The sequence below is a fragment of the Pseudophryne corroboree genome, chromosome 1 (genome assembly GCF_028390025.1).
Source record: "Pseudophryne corroboree isolate aPseCor3 chromosome 1, aPseCor3.hap2, whole genome shotgun sequence".
Classification (NCBI taxonomy): domain Eukaryota; kingdom Metazoa; phylum Chordata; class Amphibia; order Anura; family Myobatrachidae; genus Pseudophryne; species Pseudophryne corroboree.
Window position 1 is genome coordinate 290,588,107 of NC_086444.1, and position 11,703 is coordinate 290,599,809.

An 11,703-nucleotide genomic window follows, 5' to 3' on the forward strand; every position below is an offset into this window, starting at 1 on the left:
GCGAACGAAAGATTAGCAGATTTGCGAATAGACACTTCTTAGCAGTTTCTGAGTAGCTCCACACTTACTCTGCCACTGCGATCAGTTCAGTCAGTTTCGTTCCTGGTTTGACGTCACAAACACTCCCAGCGTTCGCCCAGACACTCCCCCGTTTCTCCAGCCACTCCCGCGTTTTTCCCAGAAACGGCAGCGTTTTTTCACACACTCCCATAAAACGGCCAGTTTCCGCCCAGAAACACCCACTTCCTGTCAATCATATTACGATCACCAGAACGAAGAAAAAACCTCGTAATGCTGTGAGTAAAATACCAAACTTCTTAGCAAATTTACTTGGCGCAGTCGCAGTGCGAACATTTCGCATGCGCAATTAGCGGAAAATCGCTGCGATGCGAAGAAAATTACAGAGCGAACAACTCGGAATGAGGGCCAATATTCACGCTGGTCTTTTTTTACAAAATGACTTTTTGCAGCTGTATAAAAGGCTCAGAAAGGATACATACTATACACGGTGAAGTGAATATAAGGATGCATCCTGATCAGTAAGAGCCTGAGCAATATGTTATTTAACAGTTACATCAGATAAACTTGGTTGTAAAATACACTGCTAGAGAATATTTCAAATTAATATACAAAAGGAAATATTACAACAACCTAAACCAAAGCAGATGTTACCTGAAGTGTCACAGCTGGAGCCTTAATGAGTTAGTAGTTTTATTTTCTCACCAAACAATACAGTTTTGAATGTAAAGTATACTTTGGCTGGGTATACAACTGCCATGGATCTAAAGGGAGAAACATTCAGATTCACACCCTGGAAAATAGCACGCTTAATGCACACTAGGAACTCTGGCCCTCATTCCGAGTCGTTCGCTCGGTAATTTTCATTGCATCGCAGTGAAATTCCGCTTAGTACGCATGCGCAATAATCGCACTGCGACTGCGCCAAGTAATTTTACCATGAAGATAGTATTTTTACTCACGGCTTTTTCTTCGCTCCGGCGATCGTAGTGTGATTGACAGGAAATGGGTGTTACTGTGCGGAAACACGGCGTTTTAGGGGCGTGTGGATAAAAACGCTACCGTTTCCGGAAAAAACGCAGGAGTGGCCGGAGAAACGGGGGAGTGTCTGGGCGAACGCTGGGTGTGTTATGACGTCAAACCAGGAACGACAAGCACTGAACTGATCGCAGATACCGAGTAAGTCTGAAGCTACTCTGAAACTGCTAAGTAGTTTGTAATCGCAATATTGCGAATACATCGGTCGCAATTTTAAGAAGCTAAGATACACTCCCAGTAGGCGTAGGCTTAGCGTGAGCAACTCTGCTAAATTCGCACTGCGAGCGATCAACTCGGAATGAGGGCCTCTATTTTTAAGCTCTGTAACAAAGTCTTTTTTGAATTACGTTTTTCTGTTCCTAGAATCCATTGTGGCAGGAATACTATTTCAATGGCCAATTTACTTTGGAGGAGATTAGTAAAGCTTGGAGAGAGATATAGGGGTCTATTTACTAAGATTTGGATGGAGATAAAGTGGACAGAGATAAAGTACCAGCCAATCAGCTGATAATTGCCATGTCACAGGCTGTGTTTGAAAAATGACAGTTAGGAGCTGATTGGCTGGTACTTTATCTCCATCTACTTTATCTGCATCCAAGGCTTAGTAAATAGACCCCTAAGTCAGGGGCGCTTTAATAGAGGAGGAGGACCGTGTTCAGCCTCCTCCGTTCTGGCCCCCTCCTCTCTGTCGGCAACGCTGAGAGTCTGAGCACTAGAGGGCTCAGACTCTACTGCGCATGCACAGATCTCCTGGAAAATGGTGCGGCTGCCATTTTTCCTGAGATTTCTCTACTACACATGCGCAGAACTCCGTGAAAATGGCTGCTGAGCCATTTTCACAGTGTTTTAACAGCGCTGCGGATACCGGCGCTGGACTCCGGAGGGGAGAGTATTTTAAAAATGGGTGCAGCGTGTGCGGTGGGGGCCCCCTCTGGACTCAGGGGCCCGTGTGCACCGCGCACACTGCACCTACTATAGAAACGCCGTGCCCTAAGTGTAGAGAGATAAAGTACCATCCAATCAGCTCATAAGTGTAATTTTGCAAACAGCCTGTAAAATGACAGGAGCTGATTGATTGATAAACCTCTCCTTTTGACTCATAGCCTTCCAGCCATCCAGTTGCAACATAATAAGATCACAACATGAAGTGAATGTGGCATGAATTGGTTGAGTTCAAGATAAAACCAAAGTAGTGACCAGTACTAATGGCTAAACATGTGGACTGATAAAACTATTTTTTGTCCCCTGACAAATAAAAATTAAAAGGCAGAGTCAGACAGAACATGCCTTTGTCAGTATAGACATCATCAAGATCGAGGCAACATTTCTTGTGAACCATATTCCTTTTACTAATGTGTTAATCTTATAGTCTACAGGTGATAGACATCCCAGCAACACCTATCTAGCACAGGTTCACTGGAGAAGTTTTCCATCCAACTTCTCAACTCATGTATCTCCAACAGGATATTTTGAGATCTCACATGTGCCTGTATGAAGAATTTTAGCCATTTAGATGAATTTAGCATCATGTGATTAGTAATCTTGATAATAGCATTGTTCATATGTTTCTGTTATTCTATATGCATAGATGGTATATGATGTATATACCACCCCATGCCTGCCACCTTATAACTGACTCGCTGTTTGCTGCGGCACTAGTATTAGATCTATTAGCATCATACCGGCCATATTTAGGGCCCCATTTAATAACGACCCATATTACCAGCGGCATATTTCATTTAGTAATGCAGTGGTAATAACAAGTATGCCGTAGGTATTAAAAAATACTTACCTCTCCGATGAGGTCCAGTGAGGTCTCCCTCCATGGTGGCATTCTCCACGCTGTGTATGCGCATGACAATTTCACCTGGCTGGGAAGGCTGTTGCCGTGTCCCCATTAACGTCAAAGGGGACCATATTGCTATTTCCATATAATGGTGAAAGCAGTACAGTGACAAACAGCGCTAAGCTAAACTTACAGATTTTTGTTAAATACTGAAAGGAGGACATAACCCCTTTCGCAAGTGTTAAATGGGTTATGCCTCATTGTTAAATGGATCGCTAAGGTTTTACTAATCTACCAAAAACTTTAAAAAGTTGTCAGGTTTCAAATTATACAGTACATTGCATGCTAGAAATACAAACACCTCAAGTCTGTCTGTTGCAATGGGAAATAAAAAAGCTATATAGCTTCCAGCCAGAGGCGTAGCTACGGTTTTCGGAGCTCAGGGCAAGATGGAAAATGCGCCCCCCCGCCCAAAAAAAAAATACAAAAAACACCAAATGAAGCATGTGCGCACGCGGTGAAAAAAAATGGGCGTGGTCACACACCAGAAGGGGTGTGGCCACGCACCAGAATGGGTGTGGCCACTGAAAATGGCCCACAGTGCCAGTTACATTGCCCCACAGTGCCAGATACAATGCCCCACAGTGCCGGATACATGCCCCACAGTGCCAGATACATTGCCCCACAGTGCCAGATACATTGCCCCACAGTGCCAGATACATTGCCCCACAGTGCCAGATACATTGCCCCACAGTGCCAGATACATTGCCCCACAGTGCCAGATACATGCCCCACAGTGCCAGATACATGCCCCACCGTGCCAGTTACATGCCCCACAGTGCCAGATACATGCCCCACTGTGCCAGTTACATGCCCCACTCAGTGCCAGATACTTGTCCCACTGTGCCAGATACATGCCCCACTCAGTGCCAGTTACATGCCCCACTCAGTGCCAGATACATGCCCCACTCAGTGCCAGATACATGCCCCACTCAGTGCCAGATACATGCCCCACTCAGTGCCAGATACATGCCCCACTCAGTGCCAGATACATGCCCCACTGTGCCCCCCCCCCCCCCCCGGTCACTCACCACTTGTTGATATCTATGTGAGGGGAGGAGAGCGCAGCGCCTCTCCTTCCCCTCACCGCGCTCCAGGTCTCCGGCGGCTGTCTGGCGCCGGTTCGCTAGCCAACCAGAGCTCGCGGACCGGCAGCCAATCAGGAGCCGGTCCACAAGCTCTGATTGGCTAACGCCGCCGGAGACCAGACAGAGCAGCGCTGCTAGTGCTGGCAGCGGCGGTGAGGGGAGGGAGAGACGCTGCACCCTCCTCCCCTCACATTTCGGTGTGACAGGGGCGAGTGGGGCATGATGCCCTGGCCGGCGGCGGCGCCCCCCTCTCCTGGGCCTGCAAAGGCGCCCAGGGCACGTGCCCCACTCACCCTACCCTTGTTACACATCTGCTTCCAGCTATAAACAGTTACACAGCTAAATCTGAATCCTGATTTTCTGAATTTTATGTCATAAACTAAAACGTGAAAAATAAGAATGAATAGAGAGACAATGCAAGATATTAATGTTGCTAAAATACTGCATTAGTACTCTACGAACTCGGTCAGTAAGAATGGTAATGAATGAATGTTTCTCAACTGAATAATATGATGGAAACATGAAAATAGACGCAAATATGTTATACTAAAACATGTGAATTATTTGAAGAAAAAACATGTAGCAATCTTAAACCCCTTTCACACCGCTACCTCTGAACATGGGTTTTTGGCGCATGAATGCGCAAAACCCGTGCTCATGTGCGGTGTGAATGTTGCCAGAGTTGAAATACCGGGTCAAGTGACCCGGTATTTCAACCCTGCTCTTGAGCAGGGTTGAACATGTGTTCAACCCGTCTCACTGTGCGGTGTGAACGGGAGCCAGGTTCCCATTCACTCTCTATGTACGGGCAGCGCTTGGAGATCATGTGATCTCCAAGTGCTGCCCCCACCGCGTCACCGCTGATGTCAGCAACCCGGCAATATGGCGGGCTGCTGACTGTGGTGTGAAAGGTGCCTGAGGTGGGTCGCACCCTGAGAGACCCCGTGTCAGGCTCCCGAGCGTGACCTGCCTCAGGCGGTGTGAAAGGGGTATAAAAATGTTCTCTTTTAAAATGTTCTCTTTTACTTCCATCATTGCTGCCTTCAGAGTTTTTGGTTTATCATTGTGTTTAAAGGGGATGTGGTTGACATTCCGGCACTCACAATGCAGACGCGGGAATCTCAACAGCTGAAATCCCGAACAGAAGTATGCAGGGGTGGGTAAGGGTTGGGCTGTGGGTGGAGGGTTATGGTTAGGCTGTGGGAAGGGAGGGTTAGGGTCAGGCCTTGGGGAGGGAAGGTTAGGCTACAGGGAAAGAGGGTTAGGGTTAGTCTTGCAGGGAGGGAGAGTTAGGGAGAGGGTTAGGATTAGGGTTACCTTACTTCAGAACCCCTATCGGGATTTCATGCAGTCTGACTGCCGGTATCCCGTACCCAACCCGGTTTAAGGTTATTCTATGTAATTTATGTAATATTTATTTTAGTGTTCTTATCATTATAGGCCGCTACTGACACCTTTTGGAGCCCTATACATAAAAGATCATAATAATAATAATAATAATAATAATAATTTCACACCACAGTTAAGAACTTACAAACAGCAATGTAATTGTACTGGTCTATTGAAATTACTCCTAAACATGTTTGCCAATACATTTCTATTGAATTTAAATACTCATCTACCACTCTAACTAAACTATTACATATTACATTGAAGCTAGGGAAGCCAATCCCATCCCATTTTTGTAATCCCGGGATTGAATTGTATTTCAATTCAGTAATGGTGGGATGGGTGGGGAGGGTCAAGTTTGGAATAAAAATTTTAAAAAAGTAAAAAATAATAAAAACCTGTTAAAATTACTGCTACTAAGAAGGCTCTCCCTTTTGGCCTGTAACTAGGGTGGACAATCCCGGGATCGGCAGGATCCCGGGATTCAGGCCTAAAATTGGCCGGCATTCAATCTGAGCATTTCAGGATTAGAAAGCCCCCTTGTTTTTTTTGCCTGGCAGCGTTGAGCGTCCTTAGGAGGCTCAGACGCTGCCCAGCTCCCTCCTCCCGGGTCCCCCTGCCCAATGCTGTGCGCACTGCGCAGCGTAACTTGAAGTCAGCGGTCATGCTGTGCAGTCTGCCACCAGCCGCCATGCTTTGGGCCTGGTGGTTAGCTCGTCACACCATTATATTCCCTCTCGGGTGATGCTGTGGACCTGCTTCTGTCGAGATTCTGACTGCCAGCATTTCACCAGCTGTCGGGATTCCGCCATCAGTATCCTGACTGCCGGGATCCCAACAGCCGGTAAATTAACCACATCCAGTTCCAACATACTGCAGATCCTAAGAAATGTATCCAGCAACCAAAACATGGGGAGAAGTACTTGGCCACTGCTCAATAGCAAATTCTAATGACAAATATTTGAAGGAAGAAATCTTCAAAACCTGACACCGGCTCAAAAACAAAACAAAAACAAAAGTATTATTTTGGGATTGTAGTGCACAGTGACGGGATCCACCTGCCACCAAGTGCGAATAAGCAGAAATAACTAATTGTGTACATTTATTTGCTTTATTGGTGCAATGTACCCTGTTATATTATTATACATGCAGAAAGTGTTAAAGTACTGACATTTCTGAGGCAGGATGCCCAAAGCATATGTGTGTAGGATGTTAATGAAGCATCTGCTGTGCGTACAGGTCGGGGGAAGCCATAATCTTAACAACCACATCACTCAGACTGAGTGTCTGCCATTGAGTTTTTCTGTGGACGCTGATACCAATGATGAACCAGGAAATTATTTAGGGAACACAATTTCTCCCTGAATCCTGGACTACTAACCAATATTACAGTATATAATATTACAAAAGCTTAGGCCTGCCCATCATGACATCGCATGGGAGTTGCTGTGTTTTTGTAAGCTTCCTAAAAATGCGAAGATCCTAGAAACCATCCTTATCCATACCACTGCTCTCTACTACTCCGCAGTCCTACAGAGTAAGAGTAAGCTGTCAGGAAGGACCAGCCACAGTCCCCAGCAAAGATTGCTAAAGCAGTTGCAAATAACACCTAAAATGTAGTGATTCCAGTCGCTGTTGATGGAGCCTTGTGATGATAGCATGACACTGTAAGATGGCAGGGCAAGCCCATCCAATCACAAAACGATTTGGAACATCACACAGGTATTTTTCTGATTTCTTTTAACCTTGCACAGTGGGATTCAGTATGATTTACCGGCGGGCAGGATGTCGGATGTTCATATCCCAACAGCGGCATCCCGCCTGCCAGAAAGCAGGCAGGCTCGGTGGTGAGTGCAGTGAGCCTCAGGTACTATTCCAACTCTATGGGTGTTGTGGACACCCACGAGTGGGAATAGTCCTGTGGGAATACAGTGCTGCCTGTTAGAGAGGAGGGGACCCAGACGGAGCCTGCTCACGGGCCTCCTCCTCTTTAGAAATGCCCCTGGGTGGCTCGGTGGTTGCTGAGCCTTCGATAATTGACTGCCAATGTTTGTGCAGAATGGAACTGAGACCCTGAAGCCATGTTTTGTGTGTAAGAGATTGCAGTTGCAGGCTGAGTCTCGCCCCAAAACGGTTGCTTTATGCGTTTTTGCTGCCATTCCCTGTTACCTCCCCCAAACGGTCCCTGACTGTCAATCACTTTGCAAATAAATTCTCACTGCGAGCGGCATCACTAAGGTACCTTGGCGCATATGCAGTTCAACACTGATGCATGTGCAGTGAGACGATAACTGCCCAACTCTGTAAACATCTGCATTGCATACAACTCTGAATCAGGTTCTCAGTCAGCTGTGGAAATTCTGATGATCTCATTGGTGACAGGCTGTTTTATTCCCACCCACTTAAAAAGTGGGATTATGCTGTAATAGACAAGTAGTGGATCAGGACTGCCAACAAAATTCACTGTCACACTAATCAAATTAATGTTGCCAGTTATCATCAGACAAGCAGCCTTGCAAAAAGCAATAGTTTTACAATTCAGCATTTACACCATTTTACTAAGTGTGAGAAAAAGAGTACAACATTAAAATGTGCAGCTCTTTCAAAAGAAGGAAGGAAACAATCAATAATTTGCAGATCTCAACAAAAGTGTTAAAACACATTCTCTTCTCACAAAGAAATTCCAGTCGTAGTATTTCAGAACCTAGAAGGTCAGCTGAAAACCACTGTGCATTACAAAGCCAACCGCAAATAAACACACAACACGGTTCCACTAGCAGCAAACTGTATCCATGCACCTTGTACTAACAGTATAATGTGTGGCAGATCCATTGATCACTACTGTACCTTCCATAATTAATTGTTAATCACACTCAGCAGGTAGCTGCATGTTGTACAGGACAAGTAAGTAGACTGAAAAGTTAATTGTGTAAAAAGTTACCTACAAAAGATCAAAAATACAGCTTTACGAAGTGATCTACATAGGAACAGAAGAGATCTACAGTAGTAATAGCTGCTCTGTTGTCTAACTTCTGCTGTATAGGCATGAGATTAAGTAATGACAAATAGTAATGAATGAAGAAAAAAGCGCTATCAATATGACAGGGTGACAGCCATCAATTATCACAGTCTTTTTAATGATTTGTGTTTGATATGTTATGGCAGTGGTCCTATCCAATCAATGACTAACGACAAGCACTGGAAATGCTGCAGAATTAAAAATAACATTCTGTACTGTTCTTTTAACAATTTCCCTGACCATAAAAAAATATATATAAAAAATTGTTTTTGCTCCAAGCCATTGGGCTAAACAATTTGCATAAAAAAGGAACTGCAAACATATTTTAATTGATATATATATATATATATATATATATATATATATAGGCACTCAGCAGTATTATATGGCATGGATCAGCTTATTCAACAGCAGATAAAGATTAACTCTGCCAGGATAGACTTACTTCCAGACATAATGAGGGAGTAAAAATCTCCAAATGACAGGCATTATTGATGAGCATGCACCACTAGCTAAACCCTGTCATATTATGGTATATCACCAGTAATCCATGTCATATTATGCCAATAATCCACTTAGTGTCTGACCACCGCAGCAGATCAAATTTGTGGAATTTGGCATTGTAACCCTTTCATTGCCAGATAAGCCTTTCATTGTCACATAAGCCATCAATTAAATTAGGTAACTCTTGCAGGGGAGCTGTGAGTAAGCAACTCTGAGATGCCCCATTTGACAGATTAGTGAGTCCATTGTGAAGTTTTGCTGCACAATGGTAGATGTCACCATTACTAATTAATTACTGGGTAAAGCATTTAACATACAGGGAGCCCTATATGCAAACAGACATTATGCAAGAAGGGACTTATCAGGGCTATAAGAAACATAATACCGGTGATTTAGAGTGTGAACTATATTTTAGCTACAGTAATATTATTTGTTACAAAGTAGACACTTTATTCTGGTGGTTCTTCCTTTTAAATGTTACCTGTGCTCACAGAACTGGAGTGATACATTCTGAATTGCATAGTGATTGTTATACTCTATATGGGTGGTTTTTCCTAAATAACCTAGTGCAGATCATGGCATCACAAAAAAAGCATAGACATGCCATTTCCATTCCATGTATTATATGTATAAACACACACATACAGTACCATATATACACTGTGCTATATTTTTGGTATTTGAGATGCTGCCTAGAAGCCAGACCATTCATATGTGGTCAGTTAATCATGGATCACTGCTGCTCAGATTACTACGGTCCCGTGAATGCAAAAGATTTGCCATTTGGAATGAAAATTCCAGGCTGCGGGAATATATAAAACCATTCATTTGGAATAGTGTAATGAATAAACAACCACTTCTGTCATCTACAATAGATATTTAAAATCATCACAGAGACCACATTTTATATATATATATATATATATATATATATATATATATATATATATATATATATATTATATTATATGTAGCAACCTTGTATTGTGAGTAAACCTGAACCGGTTCTATTTTTTTAGTATCACCTTTTTTTTCTAAGGGCATCTTGTGAATAATATTCCAATGACCTATTTTAAGATTTATTGAACTTAAAGATATGTATTAATATATTACACGGAAGTTCCTGATAATAATTTTTCACAGGAACTTTGATACTGCATGTCCACAAAGGTGTACAACAATATTGTTCTTGCAGGAATCAGCCAGAAGCTTGCTGAGAAGCAGTGGTGCCGTCAGTGGCAATCTGCACACTGATGCGTGCTGAGGTGTACGAGACAAACTCTTGGTTGTAAGGATTTAGCTGGTTTAAGTCCTCGCCTTGCTCACCTGTCGTTCAGCCATCTGCCTCCCTCTGTGACTCTGCTTCTGTTGCCATGAAGCTAACTCGCCTGAAACCTCCCTGCCCTCTTCCACAGCCAATATCAAGTTGATTTGTCTCCCCACACTTCTTTCTGCTAAATGACAAACAGGTATTTTAAGATTCCTCAATAATCCTGTGTAGTATACAATGACCCTTTGAGTATATGTCTACATGGCTAATACAATATCCAGATTCATTTCAACAAACATAACAAGAATTGTCACAGGCTGTGTGATGCTCCTATATTTCCCTTAAGTTACAGTATAAACCTAGAGAGATTTCCATCTCAGTATCACATCCTCTCTGCCAGGTACTGAACACTAAATAATGTCATTCTGTAGGTCTACTCGATATTAATATAATAGTCTTGTGGCTGGGAATGAGAAGATCATTTTCACCATCTGCATGCTACAGACTTAAGAAAAAGAGTAACTATTCTATAAGAAAAACATGGTTAAAATTCAGTTCTACATTAATTATATGGGTGATAAAGTTTACCTAGTAAGCTTAAGTACCAGAGTTCCCCCTAATGTATTTAGCTTAAACTTGACATGGCTAATACTGCAGCTCACCATCTTTCATCTTATTGATCTCTACAATATGTTGATGAATGATTAAACAGTGTTAATTAGCAGAACATGTAAAGTAACATTATCTGTGCCCTTACCTGAAAGGTTTTCCTGCCCAACTCCACCACCCAGGCAAGGCTTCCCAACTAGCAGGTCCCCGCTGCCAGCTCCAGAGGCATCCCCGACCTTTAGCCTGTGAATTGCTGCATTATAGTGGAGGTAAATGTCAGGGGATGTCCAATGTACGGCACTGGCTTGTTCATTCCTTGTTCTGGGGTATGAGGAGGAATATACAGCAGCTTCAGCAGTTTGTGTTCCAGAGTAAGTCAGAGCTCACAGGAGGATATGAAAGCAGCAAGTCTGCAGAAAGCTCTCCTAGAAATCCCCAGGTTTGGGTTTCAGGGAATAGCTGTCCATTGCTAACACTCTGTATTGCTGAACAGGGATGCACCTCATCTGCCAACATCCATAGGTGGATATGTTAGAGGTGTCGGAAATAGTAGCCAGTGATGTTCTCTAGCGGTGCTGTAAGGCTCTCTGATCTCCTTTAGTTAACATCTCTATCCAGATCTCTCCTTGCTGCAGCTTCACTCAGCTGCACTATATTCAAAGGCCCACAGCACTGCCTACTGCTTAACTCATTAATTGCCATTTGTGCTGAGACTGTGCCATTACTGCCCGTGGTTCTCTTTCTGCACATTATTTCTCAAATAGATTTACTGTCAATACTGGCCACAATTCCCCTTATATTGCCTATATTACATGCCAGGAAAACACATAACAGACAAGAATGTAATGGAAGAAGAAATCTGGAGATTTGAATAAGCAATCTGCTGTTATATTGTTGTACACACACAGTAGCTAGTCTGTAT

General features: G+C 43.4%; 1 protein-coding gene across 4 annotated transcripts in view; it reads right to left on the reverse strand.

Moving 5' to 3' along the window:
- WSCD2 (WSC domain containing 2) overlaps nt 1-11,448 on the reverse strand; it is a 568,420-nt gene extending 556,972 nt beyond the window's left edge. The window contains exons 1-2 of one of the 4 annotated variants that reach the window (XM_063964352.1): nt 10,930-11,448; nt 10,229-10,353 (exon numbers count right to left, since the gene is read on the reverse strand). The gene's annotated coding sequence lies outside the window, so the exon portion shown is untranslated. Of the gene's footprint in view, nt 1-10,228; nt 10,357-10,929 lie in introns of all 4 variants that reach the window. The other 3 variants (XM_063964351.1, XM_063964350.1, XM_063964353.1) reach the window with 3 other exon arrangements.
- Between the last annotated feature and the right edge of the window lie 255 nt (nt 11,449-11,703).